Source organism: Nelumbo nucifera, chromosome 8 (assembly GCF_055504915.1).
Source record: "Nelumbo nucifera cultivar China Antique chromosome 8, China Antique-T2T, whole genome shotgun sequence".
NCBI classification, from domain to species: Eukaryota; Viridiplantae; Streptophyta; class Magnoliopsida; order Proteales; family Nelumbonaceae; genus Nelumbo; species Nelumbo nucifera.
Genome location: NC_142656.1, coordinates 40,673,488 through 40,699,042, shown reverse-complemented (window position 1 = coordinate 40,699,042; position 25,555 = coordinate 40,673,488). Strand labels below are relative to the sequence as shown.

The following is a 25,555-nucleotide window of genomic DNA, read 5'->3' as shown; positions in this document are numbered from 1 at the left end:
CCCATCATCCAAAGATAATGGTCATGAACTTGTTGCCCTTTGGACATTTGAGTGATCATGAACTGTTTCAAGACCTTTCGGCGAGTAGAACGATTCTGCTCTTCATACATCGTTCTTAAATTATCCAATATGTCCTCGGCGAGCTTGATCTAATTGAACTGTCTCTGTATCAGATTGTCTAATGAGACAGTGATGTAACACCGGGCGTGGGAGTTTTTCTCCTCCCAATCCTGATAGTCTCTCCTCTGGGCCTCAGAAGCCCTATCACCCGGACGCTCCGGGGCAGGATTTTTAGCCACTTTGTCTAACTTCTCAGAAGTTAGGACCAGCATAGGGTTCCTATACCAGTCGGCATAGTTTGGGCCCTTCAGCTTGTTGTCATCAAGAAGCTTTGCAAATTGTCCATTTGCCATTTTCTGATAAAAAAGCAAACATCAGTCCACAACCTAATTTGATTCATGTTCATTACATAGATATGGCTTTTAATCTACATTCCATTCCCATTTATTAATCTCTGTGATTTCCCTCCCATCTCAGCGATGGAGACTACGAGTTTGTCTCTGGAAATGTGGGAAACCACATAGGGTGCATGGAGCCAACTGTTTCAGCTGCATAACCCCACCACCTTTCTGTGAAGGATCATATCTGAAGGGATGAGAGATCCATCCTATGGATGCCCAAAAGATTGCGGAATAAGGGGCGAATTTCAAAAATTTTTCTCTCCCTTCAACTATGAATCGTATTCCCCATTTAGAAAATCATATTTTCAAGGATCAATTCTAAACCATAAACTGAACCAGATCTGAACCAAAAAGGAGTGGGAAGGATTATACCTGATACGGAGAAATAATATCTCCCAACGAAGGTGTTCACGCCCAAGGAAGGATCCAAAGACTGCTCCCACTGAAGATGGCGCAGTGTAGGTGGAGCAGAATCAGCAGTGTTCTTCTCCAAGAACTCTATCATTCGCAAGAATCAGCAAGATGGTACGTGAGCACAGCTTCCTTTCAATCCTTTTTCAAAGGACTGATGTCAAGATCCAAACTTGACTTCTCCCACAACTGGAGATCGAATTGGCAAACAGGGCGGCAAGAACAGGGAGGCGGCAAGAGAGTATTTGCAGGGAGCAGAATTCTCTCTTCTTGATTTCAGCAGTAAAGAAAACCTGATGATCTGTGTGTTTTTAGGCTGCCGCCCCCTTCTTCTTTTATAATCTTAAAGGGATCAGCTCCTAATCAGATTAAGAGTTGCTAATCCAAATCATATTTGGGTTAGAAGTCCCTTAAAGTGATAAGGGATAATCCTTATCTTATCTGGAGATCAGATCAGCCATCTCCTAACCTGATTAGGAGGTTTCCAGATCTAAATCTTATTTAGATCTTGGACTCTCTAAGTGGATAGGGTCTAAGCCCAATCCTATTAGCTGATCCACTTTAGATTTCGCCCCTTTGTTAACTAAATAAACAGCCCAGTTCGAAATGGGCTTTAGGCCCATTAAGCTTATGTGCTCACTTAACCCTCTTAACTGCTGCCCAGTTGGGCTTCCTTGTATGGCGTGGGACCCAAGCATTGATCTACACATCAGCCACATGGGTTCGGCCTAGCCTTTGTTACAAGGCCTGGCCGAATACACTGTTAAAGACAGTGCACCCCTTGAAACCCATCAAATGGGCTCTACGGGCCCAACACTTACCCTAAGAGGTCCCTGGGCCAAGCCACCTTGTAACACCCAGGGACTGTGGGCAGATGCAAGATTAGCCATCAGGTATTAACCTCAATGGTCTTACACTTAACCTCTCAGCCCATAATGATCATACACAGCCCGACAAGAGAGGACCTCTCCCTCGGCTGCAAGGAACAGTGTTGCACTCACCACTCACATGGATCCCGGGAATTAAAACCTTCTTGCAAACAATTTAGAAACCATATATATATACTTTTATATCTTATATAAAATATATTTTGCAAAACAAATCTCAATGGTTGAAATCGGCTGCCGGCAATCTTGGTTTCCATCAGTGAGAGTGCATCCTTGATCATTACCTTTGTCCGACAAAGGGGCTGATCCTGTCACTATGATCACCCACTCAGATGAATTCTCGGACTGTCCCAACATACCCAAGTTTTGACCCCCGCTAAGGATCTCACTGATTGGTACATCAAAGATAGCCCAATCCGACACCTAGTGCAGTATCATAATCGAGTCTAGGGGTCGGGTGTAACTTTCCAGTTTTGCCCATCAATCTCCAAGGTCCAGGGCAATACTGGAAATCTGGTCCAGTTCAAAGATTCAATTAATCCGACACTGTATGTGCCTAGGGTCTCACCCTGGCAGCTGAGACAAGCCACCCCAACCGACTTGGTGGCACTACAGTGTCAGCTTTGTCAGGATAGGTCTCCCCAGACCGACCCACTAGCTGTGAACATTCTAAACTAACACGAGTCTCATTAAGTGTCCAGTTTAAGGGTATTACACAGAAACATACCAAGGGAACATGAATCAAATATGTATCTTAATTCATTTACAATAAACTCATAAAGTACATCATTCTGATTGAAGCTAAGGGCATACAAAACTGTCTAACAGCTCCCACTTGCACTTAGGTCCAATCAGGTACTAGCCGGAGTCCCATACTTTCCACGTGTTTCTCAAACACTTTCTGTGATAGTGGCTTTGTCAATGGGTCTGCTACATTTTCTGCTGACGCTACCTTCTGAATCAGGATGTCCCCTCTACCAACAATCTCCCGCAGTACGTGGTACTTCCTCTCGATGTGCTTCGACTTCGAGTGGGCTCGTGACTCCTTAGCCTGAGCAATGGCTCCATTGTTGTCACACAACAATGGGATGGGTGATGTGCTGGGCGGAACAACTCCTAACTCGTGAACGAACTTCTTCATCCACACAGCTTCTTTGGCAGCCTCACTTGCGGCAATGTATTCGGCCTCAGTCGTGGAGTCTGCAGTGGACCCCTATTTGCTGCTTTTCCAGCAAACAGCACACGATTCTATCGTGAAAACATATCCAGATGTAGACTTTCTATCATCCGGGTCTAACTGGAAATCGGCATCTGTAAACCCCTGGATCTGTAGTGAGCTACCGTCGAACACCAGACAAAACTCTTTTGTCCTTCGAAGGTACTTAAATATGTTTTTCACAGCAGTCCAATGCTCCTGCCCTGGGTTGGCCTGAAATCTGCTTACACTCACTGCCTGAGCAATGTCAGGACGAGTGCACAGCATGGCATACATGATGCTCCCTACGGCAGAGGCATAGGGAACGTCTTTCATGCCATCAATCTCCTCAGAAGTCTTGGGAGACATTTTCTTGGAGAGAGTGACTCTGTGCCTGAAAGGAACATTACCTTTCCTGGAGTTTTCCATGCTGTATCTTTTGACTATTTTGTCAATATAAGCAGATTGGGATAATCTAATTATCCGCTTCGATCTATCTCTATAGAGTCGAAGACCTAGTATATAGGAGGCTTCTAAAAGATCTTTAATGGAGAATTGCTGCGAAAGCCATACTTTCACTGCAGTTAACATTCCTACATCATTCCCAATGAGTAGAATGTCATCTACATATAGAACCAAGAAGGTAACCTTATCTCCACTGAACTTCCTGTAGACACAGGGTTCATCCGGATTCTGCTCGAAGTCAAACGATTTGACAGCAGAGTCAAAACGGATGTTCCAACTTCTAGAAGCTTGCTTAAGTCCATAAATGGATCTATTAAGTTTACATACCAGTTTTGACATCCATCTGCCAAATCTCAAAATCATGGTATGCTGCTACAGCTAGCAGGATCCTAATGGATTTAAGCATGGCCACAGGCGAAAAGGTTTCCTCATAATCGATGCCTTCTTTCTGAATGTACCCTTTCGCCACTAGACGAGCCTTGAAGGTCTTAATCCTGCCTTCGGGGCCCTTCTTCCTCTTGTAAATCCATTTGCAACCGATTGCTTTTACCCCGGAGGGTGAATCGACTAGAGTCCAGACTCCATTGGCCTCCATTGAGTCCATCTCTGCTCTCATGGCCTCCACCCACTTCTGGGAATCTATGTCCAACATAGCTTCTGCGTAAGTCACGGGATCCTCCTCACTAGTCAAGGTTTCCACCAGGTAACTATCCTGGTCATAACCATAACGGACCGGTGGCCTGGATGCCCGAGTGGATCTTCTAAGTTGGTCACTACCTGGAACTTGTGGGACATCTTCCACTGCTCCTGAGCTCTCCTCATCAAGAACAACTTCCTGACGATGGGTGTCCAGGATATAGTCGGTTTCCAAGAATTGTGCATTTGGACTGCAAAACACTTTCTACTCACTTGGGTCATAGAAAAGGTAACCTACAGAGCCTTTTGGGTAGCCTACAAATAGGCAACGGCTGGTCTTAGATTCCAACTTGTCTGCACTCATTCTTTTAACGTGTGCTGGACAACCCCAAATCTTCAAGTGTCTGACACTTGGTTTCTTTCCGGTCCAAAGTTCATATGGAGTATTCGGATCCGATTTGGTTGGAACCCGATTCAGCATGTAAATCGCAGTCTCTAATGCATAACCCCAAAAGGATGTGGGTAACTCTGAGTGTATGAGAAGCGACCTGACCATATCTAATAAGGTCCTATTCCTCCTCTCTGAAACACCGTTAAGTTGTGGTGTAGCAGGAGGAGCTAATTGTGATACTATCCCATTGTCCTTTAAGTAGTCCCTGAATTCGTCAGAGAGATATTCGCCACCTCGATCTGATCGAAGGGCTTTAATTTCTCTCCCTAACTATTTCTCGACCTCTTGTCTAAACTCTTTGAACTTTTCAAAGGATTCAGACTTGTGTCTCATTAGGTACACGTAACCATATCGTGAAAAATCATCTGTGAAGGTGATGAAATACACGTGTTGATTTCGTGTCCTAACACTCAGGGGACCACATACATCAGTATGTATTAAGTCAAGTGTGCCTGTACATCTTTCAGGCTTACCCCTAAATGGCCGTTTCGTCATCTTGCCTTGTAGGCAAGGCTCACAGGTGGGAAGATCTTCTACAGCTAGAAAATCCAAAGGACCATCCTTTACCAACCTTGTGATTCGGTCAACACCGATGTGGCCAAGTCGGTAATGCCACAGACACATGGGATTAACTGTATCACGGGCTCTCTTCTTGGTGTTTTCAACCGACGTAGTTTCGGTTATGTTAGTTTCTAGAGAATGATGTAGAACATAGAGACCGTTCTCCAGTTCCCCATATGCGATGAATCTGTTATTTCTTTTAATAGTAATCGTATTACTAAAGAAGACAGAATAACCATCTGCACACAGTTTTGAGACAGAAATCAAATTTCTTCTTAAATTTTGTACATAAAGGCAATCTTTCAGTACAATTATTCCTTCTCTAAATTATAATTCCACGGTTCCTATGGCCGCGGCTGCAACAGTTGCAGTAGTCCCCAAGTAGAGTGTGACTTCTCCTTCACTCATCCTTCTGCTTACCTTGAACCCCTGCAGTGAGTTACACGCATGAGTTGAAGCCCCGGAGTCAATACACCAGGACGCAGAAGCTACCAATAAATTGGTTTCTATAACACAAGTTTCGAAGTTACCTTTCTTGGATTCCAGGTAGGCAGGACAATTCCTTTTTCAGTGGCCGGTCTTCTTGCAGAAGTGACAGGCATCCAATGCTTTGTCTTTCTTCTGCTTCTTGCTTTTAGTGGCTTTGTTCTGAGGCTTCTTTGCCTTCCTCTTTCTCTTGCCTATCTTGCCAGCTTCAATAAGCATGGCTACAGGCTCATCCTTTTTAATCAGCTCTTCAGCTCTTTGCAACATATTGCTGAGCTCTTGTAAGCTGACATTCAGCTTGTTCATGTTATAGTTCATGATGAACGGATTAAAGGAAGGAGGCAAAGAGTTAAGGATAGCATCTATCTGGGTTGCAAGGTCCAGCCCGGATCCAAGAGCCTCCAGTTCGTTGATGTATCCTATCATCCGAAGACAATGGTCGTGAACTTGTTGACCCTTGGACATTTGTGTGGTCAAGAACTGTTTCAAGACCTTTTGTCGAGTAGAACGATTCTGCTCTTCATACATTGTCCTGAGACTGTCCAATATGTCTTTGGCAAGATCGATTTGATCGAACTGCCTCTGTATCGGATTGTCCAAGGAGGCAATGATGTAACACCGGGCAAGGGAGTTTTTCTCCTTCCATTCTTGATAGTCTCTCCTTCGGGCCTCAGAAGCCCTATCTCCCGGACGCTCCGGGGCAGGATTCTTTGCCACTTTGTCAAGTTTTTTAGAAGCAAGGACCAGCATAAGGTTCCTATACCAGTCAGCATAGTTTGGGCCCTTCAACTTGTTGTCATCAAGTAGCTTTGCAAAGGATCCGTTTGCCATTTTCTGATAAAAGAGCAGACATCAGTCCACGACCTAATTTGATTCATGTTCATTTCATAGATGTGGATTTTAATCTACGATCCATTTCCATTTATTCGTCTCTGAGATTTCCCTCCTTTCTCAGTGACGGAGACTACGGGTTGTCTCTGGAAATGTGGAAAATCACATAGGGTGCATGAAGCCAACTGTTTCAGCTGCATAACCCCACCACCTTTCTATGAAGGATCATATCCACTCATCATATGAGTTTTCCCTTTGGCCTCTGTCAGACAAGGTTCAGAGCCGTTTTCAGGTAAACCTTTCTGTCTAGTGAGTGCTTACCCATCATATTCGTGAATGCCAAGGTACCGTGAGAGAGTTCCCATTTTCTGGTGAAGCCCCTCCCACATCGGTCTATGATGCCCTATCATCTTATGAAACACTTAGACGAGGCCAACAGCAAATGGATAGCCCATTTTTTGGTGCGTTTCCTCTTTACTGAAGGACCCATTCTTGTGCTAATGATGGAAGGCCTTTAGAGAGTTCATCATATGAATCTCCCTATCACATGCACTCATAATGTCTGGAGGGAACAGATAATTACGCCCTAGTTCTAACTTTATGTCAAACCAAAGTGGCTCCCACTGACTTTCATAAAGCCAGATTTTGGTGGGCCTAAATCGGCTAGGGTTCCGCACGAGACCTCATGATGAGGTGTGGGGCCCACCACAGAGGGAGGTCATCCAATGACCAAAAGGGACACCATGGCAATGATGTGCATTCAGCCATGGTGTGGGAAAGAGCCACTGTCGATTGAGCATGGGCCAAGTACTTATGGCCCATGTACGTAGCACATCACACATCCATACATCACATGCAGTGATAAATTGATCCAATTAATTAATTATCTATAAAGCCCATTTGAAGCCCATTTTAAATCCATAATATTAACCATTAATATTATCTAGGTATATGGGCCGAACGGTTCAACCCATATAGCTTTATGTGTTAAGTGGGCTTTTAGCAGTTTTAACTATTTAAAACTGGGCTTTTACAGGTTGGGCCGAATTAACCATTTACAGGCTGCAAGGAACAGTGTTGCACTCTCCACTCACATGGATCCCGGGAATTAAAACCTTCTTGCAAACAATTTAGAAACCATATATATATACTTTTATATCTTATATAAAATATATTTTGCAAAACAAATCTCAACGGTTGAAATCGGCTGCCGGCAGTCTTGGTTTCCATCAGTGAGAGTGCATCCCCGATCATTACCTTTGTCCGACAAAGGGGCTGATCCTGTCACTATGATCACCCACTCAGATGAATTCTCGGACTGTCCCAACATACCCTAGTTTTGACCCCCGCTAAGGATCTCACTGATTGGTACATCAAAGATAGCCCAATCCGACACCTAGTGCAGTATCATAATCGAGTCTAGGGGTCGGGTGTAACTTTCCAGTTTTGCCCATCAATCTCCAAGGTCCAGGGCAATACTGGAAATCTGGTCCAGTTCAAAGATTCAATTAATCCGACACTGTATGTGCCTAGGGTCTCACCCTGGCAGCTGAGACAAGCCACCCCAACCGACTTTGAATTTGGTCTCCTAGAGTGGATAAGGTTAAAACCCCTTGAGTCCATTGTATGGACCCTATGGGCCCAACACTTACATTAAGTGGTCCCTGGGCCAAGCCATCTTATAAAAACCCAGGGACTGTGGGCAGGTGCAAGATTAGCCCATCAGGTATTATCCTAAATGGTCTTACACTTAACCTCTCAGCCCTTAATGATCAAGCACTGCCCGACAAGAGAGGACCTCTCCCTCGGCTGCAAAGAACAGTGCCGCATTCCCTTCTCACATGGATCCCGGGAATTAAAACCATTTGCAAACATTTTGAAACCGTACATATATATAAATATATTAATTTTGCGAAACAAAATTCCAACGATTGAAATCAACTGCCGGCAGTTTGGTTTCCATCAGAGAGAGTGCGTTCCCGATCATTACCCTTTGTCCGACAAAGTGGCTGATTCTGTCACTATGACCACCCACTCAGATGAATTCTCAAACTGCCCCAACATACCCAGGTTTTGATCCCCGCTAAGGATCTCACTGATTGGCGTATCAAAGGCGGCCTGATGCAGCACCTAGTGAAGTGTCATAATCGAGTCTAGGGGTCAGGTGTAACTTTCCAGTTTTGCCCATCTATCTCCAAGGTCCAGGGCAAGACTGGAAATCTGGTCTGGTTCAAGGATTCAAGTAATCCCATACTGCATGTGCCTCGGGTCTTACCCTGATGGCTGAGACAGGCCATCCCAACACTTGGTGGCACACCAGCATCAGCCTTGGCAGGATAAATCCCCCCAGACTTATCCAACGGCTGTGAACAATTAAAACTAACATGAATCTCTATAAATGTCCAGTTTTAAGGTTTTACACAGAATTAAACCAAACAACATGAATCAAACATGCACTTTATTTATTTCCACTAAATAACAAGTACATCAAATCAGATTGAAGCTAAGGGCATACATAAACTGTCTAACATCGACTGCAAGGAACAGTGTTGCAATCTCTTCTTATATGGATCCTGGGAATTAAAACCTTTTGCAAACATTTTAGAAATCGTAATAATTATACTTTTATATCTCATATAAAATATATTTTTCAAAACAAATCTCAACGATTGAAATCGCCTGCCAGCAGTCTTGGTTTCCATCAAAGAGAGTGCATCCCTGATCATTACCTTTGTCCAACAAAGGGGCTGATCCTGTCACTATGATCACCCACATAGATGAATTCTCAGACTGTCCCAACATACCCAGGTTTTGACCCCCGCTAAGGATCTCACTGATTGGCATATCAAAGATAGCCCAATCCGACACCTAGTGCAGTATCATAATCGAGTCTAGGGGTTAGGTGTAGCTTTCCAATTTTGCCCATCAATCTCCAAGGTCCAAGGCAATATTGGAAATCTGGTCCGGTTCAAAGATTTAATTAATCCTACTTTGCATGTGCCTTGGGTTTCACCCTGGTGGCTGAGACAAGCCACCCCAACCGACTTGGTGGCACATCAATGTTAGCCTTATCAGGATAGGTCTCCCAAGACTGATCCACCAGCTATGAACATTCTAAACTAACACGAGTCTCATTAAGAGTCCATTTTAAGGGTATAACATAGAAACAAACCACAAGAACATGAGTCAAATATGCACTTTATTGATTTACAGTAAATGCGAAAAGTACATCATTCAGATTGAAGCTAAGGGCATACAAAGACTGTCTAACAGTGTTAGGGTAGCCTGTCTTAGCTGCCAGGGTGAGACCCGCGGTACATGCAGTGTAGGTTTATTTGAAACCCTGAATCAGACCAGATTTCCAGTATTGCCCTAGACCTTGGTGATTTGTGGGCAAAACTAGAAGGTTACACTTGACCCCTAGACTCGATTATGATATTGCACTAGGTGTCGGATTGGGTTATCTTTGATATGTCAATTAGTTAGATCCTTAGCTGGGGTCAAAACCTGGGTATGTTCTGTTGGATAGTTTTAGTATGCCCTTAGCTTCAATCAGTTTTGATGTACATTTGATATTTAATGTAAATAAATGAAGTACATGTTTGATTCATGTTGTGTGGTATACTTCTGTGTAAGACCCTAAAACTGGACACTTAATGAGACTTGTGTTGGTTTTGAATGTTCACAGTCGTTGGATAAGTCTGGGGAGATTTATCCTGCCAAGGCTGACATTGGTGTGCTGCCAAGTGTTGGGGTGGCTTGTCTCAGCCACCAAGGTGAGACCCAAGGCACATGCAGTGTAGGATTAATTGAACCCTTGCACAGGACCAGATTTCCAGTATTGCCCTGGACCTTAGAGATTGATGGGAAAAACTGGAAAGTTACACCTGACCCCTAGACCCGATTACGGTACTGCACTAGGTGTCGGATTGGGCTGTCTTTGATATGCCAATCATAGTGACGGGTTAAGGGATGAGAGATCCATCCTATGGATGCCCAAAGATTGCGGAACAAGGGGGTGAATTTCAAAATTTTTCTCTCCCTTCAACTGGGAATCGCATTCCCTATTTAGAAAATCATATTTTCAAGGATTATTCTTGAACCACAAACTGAACCAGATCTGAACCAAAAGGGGTAGGAGAGGATTATACCTGATACGGAGAAATAATATCCCCTAACGAAGGTGTTCACGCCCAAGGAAGGATCCAAAGACTGCTCCCACTGAAGATGGCGCAGTGCAGGATGGAGCAGAATCAGCAGTGTTCTTCTCCAAGAACTATGTCCTTCGCAAGAATCAGTAGGATGGCATGTGAGCACAGCTTCCTATCAATCCATTCTGAAAGAATTGATGTCAAGATCAAATCTTGACTTCTCCCACAACTGGAGATTGAATTGGCAAACAGGGGCGACAAGAATAGGGAGGCGGCAAGAAAGAATTCTACAGGGATGCTTAATTATTCCTTCTTTGATTTCAGCACTAAAGAGGATCTGAATGTGTGCCTTCTCAAGGCTGCCACCCCCTCCTTCTTTTGTTAACCTAAAAGATCAGCTCCTAATCCAATTAGGAGTTGCTTATCCAAATCATATTTGGATAAGACCTCTCTTTAGGTGACAGGGACAAACCCTTATCTTATCTGCAGATCAGATTAGCATTCTCCTAATCTCATTAGGAAGTTTCTAGATCTGAATCACATTTAGATCTGGACTCTCTGAGTGGATATGGTCAAGACACTATCCTATTTGCTAATCCATCTCAGAATTCGCCCCATTAATAACTAATAAAATAGCCTAGTTCGAAATGGGCTTTAGGCTCATTAAGCTTATGTGCTCACTAAACCTTCCTAACTGCTGCCCAGTTGGACTTCCTTGTATGGCGTGGGACCCAAGCATTGATCTACACATCAGCCACATGGATTTGGTCCAGCCTTTATTACAAGGCCTGGTCGAATACACCGTTATGGACAGTGCACCCCCTGAAACCCATCAAATGGGCTCTAATGGGCTCAACACTTCCCATAAGTGGTCCCTGGGCCAAGCCACCTTGTAACACCCAGGGACTATGGGCAGATGCAAGATTAGCCCATCAGGTATTATCCACAATGATCATATACTTAACCTCTTAGCCCATTTGGGATGATACCTGATGGGCTAATCTTTCACCTGCCCACAGTGTCTGGGTTTTTATAAGATGGCTTGGCCCAAGGAGCACTTAGTGTAAGTGTTGGGCCCATAGGGTCCATGTGATGGGCTCAAGGGGTTCACTGGGCTTTCCAGTGAATTCGGCCAGGCCTTGTAACAGAGGCTGGGCCGAACCCATGTGGTTGGTGTGTAGATCAATGCTTGGGTCCCACGCCATACAAAGAAGCCCAACTGGGTAGCAGTTTGGAAGACTTTTGAGCACATAACCTTATTGGGCCTGAAGCCCATTTCGAATTGGGTTGATTTGATCAGTCATTATTAAGGGGCGAATATGAGATTAGGATGTGCCCAAAAGCTTATCTAATCTGCATATAGGATTAAGAAGAGTCCTAATCCAAATACAGATTTGGATAAGGGGCAACTTCTGATATGATCAGGAAAACCTTTCTTAATCATTAAGCAATTGGAAGAAACCCTAATCGAATTACATAAATTCAAACCCTAGGGAGACAGAACACATTCTTCAGTTTTGTGAGATAAGACCTCAAAAACCCTAGAGAAAAGAAAAGCAGTTCGCCATCTATTTCTCTAGCTTCATGCAGTTGCAGCCACCACCCATCTGTTGCAGTCCATTTTCTCTACCAAAGAAAGATCAAGAAAAGTTGTTGATATCAGTCTTTCTTGAAAGGCTGATTCGGTTTGGTGCTCATTTTCATCCAGATGATTCTTGTCAAGGATTCAGTGTGTTGGATGCACCCTGCTGGTTCTGTTCCATAGTTGCTGTGTCATCTTCAGCAGGAGCAAATTTTGGTTCCTTCTTTGGGTGTGAACACCAACTTTGGGAGAAATTTTTTTCTCTGGATTAGGTAAAATTACTCCCTTCACTTTTGGTTCAGATCTGGTTCGGTTCTGGTTCAAGTAGGATCCTTGAATCTTGATTCTAAAGTTAGGGAATGCTATTCCCAGTTGAAAGGCAAGTAGAAAATTTTTGAAATTCGCCCTTCCTTTCCGCAAGTGTTTTGGCGTCCATACGACGGATTCTACCATCCCTTTCAGTGGTATCAGAGCCACAGGTTCGAATCTTGAACTAAGAATTCAGATCTGAACCTGCGCAATTCGGTAGAAGCTGTTCTATCCGGGTATTGCGCAAATTGCTGTTTTGTTTCAAGAAACTATTTCTCGTTGAGGGCGATTGATCTGAAATTAATTTTATTTAAATCTGAAATTTATTTAGAATGGTTCTTGATTTATTTCTTGATTTAATGGACTGTTCGTACTGGATATCAAAGTGCAGAGTTCGCGTAGATTGTCTACGCATTCCTTTTGTAAATTCTATTCAATTCGGTCTGTAAAATAATTATTTTTTTTATTTTTCTAGACTGAATGTATAGGAATCAATCAAGGATGTAATTAATTAATAGAAATAGGATTTATATTTTATTTTATTTTCTTGATTGAAGAAGACGACAGCATTGGAGATTCGCAGATGGAGGGATTGCATTCTGCATTTTGCAGTTTATGAAACTGCAACCCTAGTGACTAACCTCTGTTTTGCAGCGAACAGTCCATATCTGATTTATGATTGTCTAAAATCAAAAATATTAATTTCAGATCTTTCCTTAATTAATTCTTGAATTGAAAATCAGTTTCGGACCATCTCGGACCAGATTGGACCAAATCTGTTTGGGCCGAATCTAGGGTTCGAAAGGGGACTATTTTCAGTCCAGTTTTCTCACACTATCAGGCCCAAATCTGATGTTCAATTGCAGGGATTAATTTGGCCCAACCTGTAAAGCCCAATTTTAAAGATTAAAACTGCAAAAGCCCATTTTGTGAGAAATGCTATATGGGCCAAACTGCTAACTACTATTCAGCCCATATACCTAGATGATATTAATTGTTAATATTGTGATTTTGTGGGGCTGATTAATGGGTTTTACAGCGAGTGATTGATTGGATTAATTCTTCCATATCATGTGATGTGTGGATGTTTGATGTGCTGCGACCATGGGCCATAAGCACTTGGCCCATGATGACTCGTTAGTGGCTCTTGCGCACACCATGGCAGAATGCACATCATTGCCATGGTGTCCCATAAGGTCATTGGATGACCCCTCCTTGCTGGGTAGGCCCCACAACCCTAAAAAGGGAAGCGTGCAGAAACCCTAGCCGATTTAGGCCCACCACAAATCTGACTTTATGAAAGTCAGTGGGAGCCACTTTGGTTTGACCTAAATTAGAACTAGGGCGTAATTTTGTTCCCTCCGATAATATGAGTGCATGTGATAGGGAGATCCATATGATGGACTCTCTAAAGGCCTTCCATCATTAGCACGATGATGGGTCCTTCAGTAATGAGGAAGCGCATAGACCGAGTGCTTCATAAGATGATAGGGGCGTCATAGACCGATGTGGGAGGGGCTTCACCAGAAAATGGGAACTCTCTCACGGTACTTTGGCATAACCTGAATATGATGGGTAAGCACTCACTACACAGAAAGGTTTACCTGAAAATGGCTCTGAACCTTGTCTGACAGAGGCCAAAGGGAAACTCATACGATGAGTGGATGTGATTCATAGTAGAAAGGTGGGGGGGGGGGTATGCAGCTGAAATAGTTGGCACCATGCACCCTATGTGATTTCCCACATTTCCAAAGACATCTCGTCATGTCCGTCACTAACATAGGAGGGAAATCTCAGAGATGAACAACTGGAAATGGAACATAGATTAAAAGCCATATCTATGTAGGTAACATGAATCAAACTAAAGGTTGTGGACTAATGTTTTGCTATTTTAACAGAAAATGGCAAACGGACAATTTGCTAAGCTGCTTGACGACAACAAGGTTAAGGGACCCAATTATGCCGACTGGTACAAAAACTTTATGCTGGTCCTAGCTACAGAAAAACTGGATAAGGTGGCTAAAAATCCTGCTCCGGATCATCCGGGGAATAGGGCTTCTGAGGCCCGATGGAGAAAATACCAAGAATGGGAGGATAAAAACTCCCTGGCCCACTGCTATATCATAGCCTCTTTGGACAATCCGATATAGAGGCAGTTCGATCAGATTGAACTCGCCAAAGACATATTGGATAGTCTTCAGACTATCTGAAATAGTTCATGACCGCGCAGATGACTAAGGGGCAGCAAGTGCATGACCATTGTCTTCGGATGATGGGTTACATAAACGAGCTAGAGGCCCTTGGTTCTGGGCTAGATCTAGTCATACAGATCAGTGCTATTCTCATATCTCTGCCTCCGTTCTTCAACCCGTTCATTATGAATTACAATATGAACAAGCTGAATGTTAGCGTCCAAGAGCTTAGCAATATGTTGCAAAGAGCTCAGGAACTAATAAAGAAGGATGAGCCGATAGCCATGCTTGTTGAAGCTAGCAAATCTGGCAAGAAGAGGAAGGCATCCGATGCCTTCACTTCTGCAAGCAGGCCGGCCACTGGAAGAGGAATTGTCCCGCCTACCTGGAATCTAAGAAAGGTACTTTTGAAACTTGTTTCATGGAAACTAATTTATTAGTGACTTCTGTGTCCTGGTGTGTTGACTCTGGGGCTTCAACTCATGCGTGTAAATCACTGCAGGGGTTCAAAGTAAGCAGAAGGTTGAGTGAAAGAGAAGTGACACTATACTTGGGGACTTCTGCAAGTGTTGTAGCTACGGCGATAGGAACCGTAGAATTAAATTTTAGAGAAGGGATTCTTGTACTGAAAGATTGTCTTTATGTACAAAATCTAAGAAAAAATTTGATTTTTGTTTCTTAACATTGTGTGGATGGATATATTGTCTTTTTTAGTAATATGATTACTATCAAAAGGAACAACAAATTCATCGCATGCGGGGAATAGGGGTCCACGGCAGACTCCACAACCGAAGCCAAGTACATTGCCGCAAGTGAAGCTGCCAAGGAAGCTATGTGGATGAAGAAGTTCATTTACGAATTAGGAGTGGTTCCGTCCAGCACATCACCCATCCCGTTGTTGTGTGACAACAATGGAGCGATCACCCAGGCTAAGGAGCCTCGGGCCCACTCGAAGTCAAAGCACATCGAGAGGAAGTACCATGTACTGTGGGAGATCGTTGGTAGAGAGGGGACGTCTTGATTCAGAAGGTTGCATCAGTGGACAATGTGGAAGACCCATTAACTAAGCCACTCACACAGAACGTGTTTGAGAAACATGTAGAAAGTATGGGACTCCTACTTGTATCTGATTGGACCTAAGTGCAAGTGGGAGCTGTTGGATAGTTTTTGTATGACCTTAGCTTCAATCAGTTTTGATGTACTTTTGATATTTAAGGTAAATAAATGAAGTACATGTTTCATTCATGTTGTGTGGTATACTTCTGTGTAAGACCCTAAAACTGGACACTTAATGAGACTTGTGTTGGTTTTGTATGTTCACAGCCATTGGATAAGTCTCGGAAGATTTATCCAGCCAAGGCTGACACTGATGTGCTACCAAGTGTTGGGGTGGTTTGTCTCAGCCACTAGGGTGAGACCCAAGGCACATGTAGTGTAGGATTAATTGAACCCTTGAACCGGACCAGATTTCTAGTATTGCCCTGGACCTTGGAGATTGGAGGGCAAAACTGAAAAGTTACACCTGACCCCTAGACCCGATTATGGTACTGCACTAGGTGTCGGATTGGGCTATCTTTGATATGCAAATCAGTGAGATCCTTAGCGGGGGTCAAAACCTGGGTATGTTGGGACGGTCTGAGAATTCATCTGAGTGGGTGATCATAGTGATGGGATCAGCCCCTTTGTCGGACAAAGGTAATGATCGGGGATGCATTCTCTCTGATGGAAACCAAACTGCCGGTAGTTGATTTCAATCGTTGGAATTTTGTTTTGCAAAATTTATATATATGATATATATTTAAGTATGGTTTCAAAATGTTTGCAAATGGTTTTAATTTCTGGGATCCATGTAAGTAGAGAGTGTAGCTTCATTGCTTGCAGCCGAGAGAGAGGTCCTCCCTTGTCGGGTAGTGCTTGATCATTATAGGCTGAGAGGTTAAGTGTATGGCCGTTTGGGATGATACCTGATGGGCTAATCTTGCACCTGCCCACAGTCCCTGGGTTTTTATAAGATGGCTTGGCCCAGGGAGCACTTAGTGTAAGTGTTAGGCCCATAGGGTCCATGTGATGGGCTCAAGGGGTTCACTGGGCTTTCTAGTGAATTCAACCAGGCCTTGTAACAAAGGCTGGGCCGAACCCATATGGCTGGTGTGTAGATCAATGCTTGGGTCCCACGCCATACAAAGAAGCCCAACTGGGTAGCAGTTTGGAAGACTTTTGAGCACATAACCTTATTGGGCCTGATGCCCATTTCAAACTGGGCTGATTTGATCAGTCATTATTAAGGGGCGAATATGAGATTAGGATGAGCCGAAAAGCTTATCTAATCTGCAGATAGGATTAAGAAGAGTCCTAATCCAAATACAGATTTGGATAAAGGGCAACTCCTGATATGATCAGGAAAACCTTTCTTAATCATTAAGCAACTGGAAGAAACCCTAATCGAAATACATGAATTCAAAACCAAGGGAGACAGAACACATTCTGCAGTTTTTTGAGACAAGATCTCAGACTAGAGAAAAGAAAAGCAGTTTGGCATCTATTTTTCTAGCTTCCTCTAGTTGCAGCCGCCACCCATCTGTTGCAGTTCGTTTTCTCTGCCAGAGAAAGATCAAGAAAAGTTCTTGATATCAGTCTTTGTTGAAAGGCTGATTCTTGTGAAGGATTCATTGTGTAGGACGCACCCTGCTGGTTCTGTTCCACAATTGCTGTGTCATCTTCAGCAGGAGCAGATCTTGGTTCCTTCTTTGGGCGTGAACACCAACTTTGGGAGATTTTTTTTTCTCTGGATTAGGTATAATTACTTCCTTCACTTTTGGTTCAGATCTGGTTTGGTTTTGGTTTAAGTTGGATCCTTGAATCTTGATTCTAAAATTAGGGAATGTGATTCCCAGTTGAAAGGCAGGTAGAAAATATTTGAAATTCGCCCACCCATTCTGCAACTGTTTTGGTGTCCATATGATGGATTCTACCATCCCTTTCAGTTGGGACAGTCCAAGAATTCATCTGTGTGGGTGATCATAGTGACAGGATCAGCCCCTTTATCGGACAAAGGTAATGATCAGGGATGCACTCTCTCTAATGGAAACCAAGAGTGCCGGCAGCCAATTTCAATCGTTGAAGTTTGTTTTGCAAAATATATTTATATATGGATATACATATATATATTATGGTTTCAAAATGTTTACAAAAGGTTTTAATTCCCGGGATCCATGTGAGTAGAGTGCAACACTGTTCCTTGTAGCCGAGGGAGAGGTCATCTCTTGTTGGGCAGTGTTTCATCGTTATGGGCTGAGAGGTTAAGTGTAAGACCATTGAGGGTAATACCTGATGGGCTAATCTTACATCTGCCCACAGTCCTTGGGTTTTTATAAGGTGGCTTGGCCCAGGGACCACTTAGTGTAAGTGTTGGGCCCATTAGGAGCCCATGTGATGGGCTTCAGGGGGTTCATTGTCTTTTCAGTGAATTCGGCCAGGCCTTGTAACAGACGCTGGGTTGAACCCATGTGGCTGATGTGTAGATCAATGTTTGGGTCCCACGCCATACAAAGAAGCCCAACTGGGCAGCAGTTTGGAAGGTTAATGAGCACATAGACTTATTGGGCCTAAAGCCCATTTCAAACTGGTTTAGTCGGACTAATTAAAGAGAGGGGCGGATCTGGGATTGGATCAGTAGATAGGATAGGGTCTTACCCTATCCACTCAGAGAGTCTAGATCTGAATACATATTTGGATCTAGAAACCTCCTAATGAGATTACAAGAGAGCTGATCTAATCTGTAGATAAGATAAGGATTTATCCTTATCACTTAAAGAAAGTCCATATTCAAATAAGGATTTGAATCAGGAAACTTCTAATGGGATTAGGATCTGATCTCTTTAAGTCTATAAAAGGAGGAGGGGGTGAACCATTCAGCCCATCCCAAATTCCAAAGATCAAATCTCAGATCGTACAGAGAGAAGACAACAACAGTGTGACTACGCTATCTTCAACCTGTGTTCTCCTCCAGTTGCCGCCATAGCCAATTCAGTCTCCATTGATATAGGAGCGATCAAGAAGCATTCTTGATATCAGTTTTTGGTGAAAAACTGATTGGGAGTTGTGCTCACCTACCCTCCAGTGAATTCTTGGTGAAGGATTTGGTTCTTTGGAAGAACACTGTCGATTCTGCTCCATCCTGCACTGTGTCATCTTCAGTGGAAGTAGTCTTTTGATCCTTCTTTGGGTGTGAACACCTCCATTGGAAGATATTATTTCTTTGTATCAGGTATATCCCTCTCCTACTATTTTGGTTCAGATCTGGTTCGGTTCTTGGTTCAGGATTGATCCTTGAAAAATGCAGTTTTTCTCTAACAAGGAATGTGATTCCTAGATGGGAGAGAGTGAAATTTTTGAAATTTTGCCCAACCTACCTACAGGGTTCGGCCATCCATATGATGGATCTCTCATCCTTTCAGTGGTATCTGAGCCATGGTTCAAATCTTGGACCGAAATAAATCAGATCTGAACCTATGCAAATGGGCAGAAGGCGTTCTACCCGATTTACGTAGATTGTGGCTTTTCTGGGAAATTATTTCCTAGATCAAGGGCGAATGATCTGAAATTAATTCTTTATAATCTAAATTTTATTTAGAATTGTTCTTTATGATTTTCTTGATTTATGGGTTGTTCGTACAAAGGAGATCGAATTCTTTATTGGCGTAGGATATCTGCGATTTGCAGATTTTACATTCTAGTATGTAATTAATTTTTTTTAATTTTTAGACTGAATGTATTCGATCTGATGTAATATTAATAGAAAAATTAGGGTTTTCTATTTATTTTATTTCTTAATCGAAGATGGTTGCGCAAGAGAAGGAGAATTCACGGATAAGGAAATCGCTATCTCCGGTACTGCAATCTAACATCTGTTTTGCAAGTTTGAGATGTGCGAACAGCCCTGTTACTAATTTTTGTTTGTCTTTGATTAGTAATTAATTTCAGATCATTTTCTTGAATTAATTCTTGAATTAAAAATCAAATCCTAGACCCATTCAAACCAGATTGAAACAAACTGGTTGGATCAAATCTATGGTTCGATGGGGGCTATTCTCAGCCCTAATTTCCCACTTTTGGGTCAAGGGATTGATGTTTAGTTGTGAGACTTAATTCGGCCCACACCTGTAAGGCCCAATTTTAAGGAGTTAAAACTGCTAAAGCCCACCAACTGCAAAAAAGCTATATGGGCCGAATTGCTAACTGCTATTCAGCCCATGGTAGTTATAATTATATAACCCTAGCCAGTGCACTAGTTATCAAGTAGTATAAAGATATCGTTCCCATGAGGATTTAACAAAATAAGAGAAAAGCCTAAAATTCCATATTCAAAGAAGTATCTTCATTGCCCATGCCACACTTTAGCTTTATAGCATCATCTGAAACTCCATTGTATTTGAAGGCATCACAAATTTCCAAGAAATTTGCAATGTGAGCATTAGGATCTTCATTGCCCATGCCATAAAATTGCACACTTGATTGGATCATTTTGAGTAGAGCTGGCTTAATCTCAAAGTTATTGGCATTAATGTTTGGCCTTGCAATACTCTGTTGTGCACCATGCAGCCCAGGCATAGAAAAATCTCTAAGAGTTCTCTCATTATTATGTCGATCTGCTTGGTTACCTCCATTATCCTCTGCCATTTCTAAAATCCTTCCTTGCTAAGCTTTCTTGTTTTCTCTAACAAAATTCTTGATTTCAGGTCTGAAAGGAAGAAGCTCGGGTTGTGAACTACGAGTTGTTCGCATACGCTGAAACACTACCTAAAGAGAGAATGCAAACAAATAAAGTTAGCAAAAACTAATAAAGAACTGCGCTTTAAATCAAGAGAAACTAAATTAATTATGGTGTTAAATAAAATTCTTTCCCTAGCAACGGTGCCAAAACTTGACCACTATCCGCATGAGTACGGAGTTGTGCAAGAAATATAGTAAGGAATACAGAATCGTTCCCATGAGAAATGAATTATTTAGCCACCTATTAATTTCTTCTCAACTTGTTTAAAGCAATAATCAATTTGGGTTTGCGATTTAAGGAATTTAAACTAGCGCTACTGATTAAGGAAATTAAATGACAAAGTCCAGTAATTTGAACAAAATCAATAACAAATTTGCTAAGGGTTAATCCTATCACGATCATCAAGATTCAATATCAATAAAATCTCACGAGGGTTGTTATATTCCAAGGTGTTTCCTAGAAGCACTAGTCGATCTTTCTCAAGAGTCGATTAGCTAAACCTATGTTCAATTAAATGGAATTACAATCAATGAATTCTCATTCTTTCAATTGAAATCCTCTTTGCATAAACACAAGCTGTTAACACACCTACAAGGAAATCCTACCAACAAATGATATCTCTACCTAATTATTGGTCGAATAAGGGTTATTAGTTCCACCTCAATTATCATCTCTTAATGAATAATCTTGATTAAAGAACAAATCATTGGTGATCAATCAATGATAAGTAATAAGCACAAATAACACAATATAACAAGAACCTCATCAATTTTATTAATTAATGAAAATCAATGCATGATCAAGTATTAATCCCTAACAATAGAAACTTAGCCCCTCATGATGTAATTAAGAACAAGCAACATCCCAATATCAAGAGTAAACATGATGTACAAGAGAAAAAGAAAGTATCTTGCAACCGATCTCTCAACCTTGGCTCAAGAATCCTCAATCTTGTCTCCGCCCTTGTTTTCTTGTGTTTTCCTTTTTCTTTTCTTCTCTTTGAATTGAGTGTGCGTCGTCCAAAAAGATCTTCTCCTCCTATTTTTTTCTTCAAGGGTCTGAACCCTAATTCTTTCTTTTTCTTTTCTTTTTATACCTTTTCTCTTTAGCCTCCCTTCCTTCTCTAAAGCTAGCTGCCTTTGGAGCCTCCCCTAGGCTGCAAACTGGGCTGCTATTCTTAGTGGGTCGAACTGCAGTTGGGCTGTTCTCCTTGATGGGCCGAACTGTTGTTCTCCCATAAGGTTTTGGTTGGGCTGCAGTTGGGTGTGGAGCTTTGCACTTTAGTCCCTGATCTTCATCAGCTTGTCCCAAATTGGCCTAGAACTTTTGTCTTTGACAATTAGTTACCTGAAAAGTGACAAAACATTCGAATGCATTAAATTGACTCATAAATATCCAAATTAACCATAGAATCTTAACAATTAAGCCTAAAAACACCCCAAATTTTATGAATAACTTAAGCTTATCAAGCCCCGACCCCCCAGGCATCTCTACAAAGCCCTGGACACCCCGGGCACCTTAGCGACAAGCCTTGGTCCCCTAGGCATCTCTACAAAGCCTTAGATAGCCTAGGCACCTCAGTGATAAGCCCCAACATAAAGCCTTGGACACCCCAGGTGTTGGACAGTTTTTGTATGCCCTTAGCTTCAATCAGTTTTGATGTACTTTTGATTTTTGATGTAAATAAATAAAGTACATGTTTGATTCATGTTGTGTGGTATGCTTCTGTGTAAGATGATGTGAAGAAAATCTATCATATTCTTATCTATGAAAATTCAGTCTTTCTACACTTAATTTACATTTAAATGGATTCATTACTCTTGAATTTCGGTTCAGGGCATGAAAGAAGGCTTCAGGAGAAAAGCAAGGCAAATCGGATGATTTTTCACAGTTTCAGCACCGATTAGTAATCTCGGCCTAACTCTCGTATCCGAGGTCAGATTGATATGATTCAAGACTCGGTGGAAAGAAAAGAGAGAAATCTACAACTTTCATGTTTTGGGCTTTCGTAGATTTGGCCTGCATCGAAGTCATAACCGGGCCCGAAGTCGGGGAAAATTTGCAGGATGGCCCAATTCGCAGCTGAAGCCCAACTGGTAGAAAAGACTTACAGCAGCCCAATTCGCAGAGGAAGACTAATACGAATTCATGAGCAAGAAACTGAGAAGAGTCCTACCAGATTTAAATTTGTGATGTAATTCTAAGAAAGTTGAAGATTGAAATCATTAGATAAGAGATAAGATAGGATAGGATAAGATGAGTTTAACCTGGATTATCTATTCTAGAGATAATTCCAAGTGGTTGTAATAGCCCCCTCCCAAAACTATATCAAGGGTTGGGCGAACTAGCTTTATGCATCAGTTAATCAATAATTGAATTAATCAATTATTGAAGTCCCTCTGAAAGGAATCAAGAAGATCATCAAGAAACTTCAAGAAGGAGATCAGCAAATCAAGAAAGCTTCAAAAAGGAGGTGGCGGCAAGAAGAAGAGGAGATCTCAGCACCATGGGCGAATTCATGAGTTCTTTTTTTCCTCTTGTTTGCTTTATTTCCTTTATCATGAACGGATTTGTTTTTAACTAAGGCTGTGGAAAGCCTAACCATGATAATGAATATATTTTTATCATTATGATTTATCCAAGATCATGATTTCCATATAGTCTATAAATTATTTGCTTAATGCGATTAGGAGTGGCCATCTCTTAATTGATTCGGTTTATATGAATGAATCAGGAGAGGAATTTATATATTCGACCACATAATTCATGGTGTGAATTGAATGGTATATAGGGATATATACACATGATTCATCTGAATATATGAGTTTTTCCTGCACTTAATGCATTCCTATCATTGAGAACTCTAGTCGAGGGATCAAGGGGTTACTTGATAGAAATAGGTTTAATATATCTTGGGAAAGAATATTAAATAAAATTGGGAAAAACTTCAGCTTATGGGAATGACAAATGATCTTGGTTAATCGCATCCATTAATATTCATTAGAATGGTTAGGCGGACCAATGGTCCTAGCGATTTCAATTAATCGTTGCACATTCAGTTATTGATTACCCTTGCTTTTATTTTCTTTTTCTATTTTTTATTTTCAGTAGTTCTTACTGTTGGATCTGAATTTCGATTGTCCAAATAATTAAGGAAGGTTGTAGTTCTAATACTTATTTTGTTAAATCCCCGTGGGAACGATATTTTTATACTACTTGATAACTAGTGCACTTGCTAGGGTTATAATTATAGTTATCAAGTTTTTAGCGCCGTTGCTGGGGATTTAATCCTAAAATAATATTAGAACTTGTTAACCTTGATTAATTTGGATTTTTATTTCTGTTTTTATTATTTTATTTTATTTACTTTTTTTTGTTTATTTTGCTTAAATTCTTGCTTTGTTCAGATTTACTAGTGCATGACACGCACTAGAAGAGAGGGACTAGCAGAATTTGATCCTGAAATTGAAAGGACCCTTCGCTTATTACAAAGAGCTAACAAAGGTAAAGCAAGAGGGGAGGTTGAAATTGGTGAACCAGCAATAGTGATTGAAGAAGAGATGGCAGAAGCAAATCGCACCCTCTTGGACTACGCCTGTCCAATTATTGATGGGGCGACTTCCAATATTTGCAAGCCCACAATTCATGCTAATAATTTTGAAATCAAGCCTACAATCATCCAGATGATTCAGACAAGTATTCAGTTTGGTGGGCTGCCAAGTGATGACCCTAATGCACACATTGTTAACTTCCTAGAAATATGTGATACATTTAAACACAATGGAGTTAGTGGTGATGCTATTAGGCTTAGATTATTTCCATTTTCATTGCATGATAGAGCTAAATATTGGCTTAACTCACTCCCTGTAGGAAGTATCACCACTTGGAATGATCTAACCCAAAAATTTTTGGCTAAGTATTTCCCACCCTCTAAAACAACAAAGCTAATTAATGATATCACTACTTTTGCTCAATTTGAGATGGAATCTTTGTATGAAGCATGGGAATGATTCAAGGGGATGCTTAGGAAGTGTCCACACCATGGGATACCAACTTGGCATCATATTCAGACCTTTTATAATGGTATTACCCCCTCTAATCGATCCATTATTGATGCAGCAGCAGGTGGCACAATCATGAGAAAAACACCAGAGGAAGCCTATGACCTAGTGGAGGAGATGGTGTCAAACAGCTACCAATGGAGCAATAACCACACCAATCAAAGGGGAGTACACCATATTGATTCCTTTGCTGCTCTATCTGCTCAACTTGTTAATCTGAATAAAAAATTAGATAGTCTTAATGTTGCAACAATAAATACATCATCTAGCATCCCATGTGATTTCCGTGGTCAAATAGGACATACTAATTCTGATTGTCCATAAGGTAGTCCTTTTGCTTCACATGAGAATGTTAATTTTATCTCTCATACTGGCAGGTCGAATTTCAACCCCTACTCAAATACATACAACCCAGGGTGGAGGAATCATCCAAACTTTTCATGGAACAACAATCAGCAAAAGGCACCCATGGGATTCCAACAACAACCGCCCCCACAAGAAAAAAAGAGTAATTTGGAAGAGATGATTTCTAAGTTCATCAATGCTACTGAAGCAAAATTCCAAGAATAGGATAATAGACTTTTAAGTCATGAAGCATCGATTAAGAACTTAGAAGTTCAAATGGGGCAGATTGTGAATTTGTTGTTAGAAAGAAATGAGGGTCGGCTACCCAGAAACACAGAGAAGAATCCCAGAGAGCAAGTAAACGCCATAGCTTTAAGAAGTGGGAAGATAGTTGGCAAAACCCAAAAGGATGACAAGGAAGCTAATGTGGCCGATTTGCAAAAGGAGACTGAAGGGAGTACACCTAAACTGAATTCAGATGCTGTTAAACTCCCTCTCCCCTACCCCAGAAATGTTTTGAAGGCTAATCTAGATAAACAGTTTGAAAAATTTTTAGAAGTATTTAAAAAGATCCATATTAACATCCCTCTTCTTTGGAAGAATGGTAGGATCCATCTGATGGACGCCATAAAGGTTGCGGAATGGGTGGGGCGAATTTCAAAAATTTCCTACCTTCTCCCAACTGGGAATCATATTCCCTGAATTTAGAATACAATATTCAAGGATCTACTTGAACCCTAATCAAACCAGATCTGTAC

The 25,555-nt window shown here is 41.7% G+C and overlaps 1 non-coding gene across 1 annotated transcript; it reads right to left on the bottom strand.

Annotated features, from left to right (window-relative positions):
* Nucleotides 1-24,332: 24,332 nt before the first annotated feature.
* Nucleotides 24,333-24,439, bottom strand: LOC148789926 (small nucleolar RNA R71). The gene has a single exon (XR_016079916.1). It is a non-coding gene; the product is annotated as a small nucleolar RNA R71 (small nucleolar RNA).
* Between the last annotated feature and the right edge of the window lie 1,116 nt (nucleotides 24,440-25,555).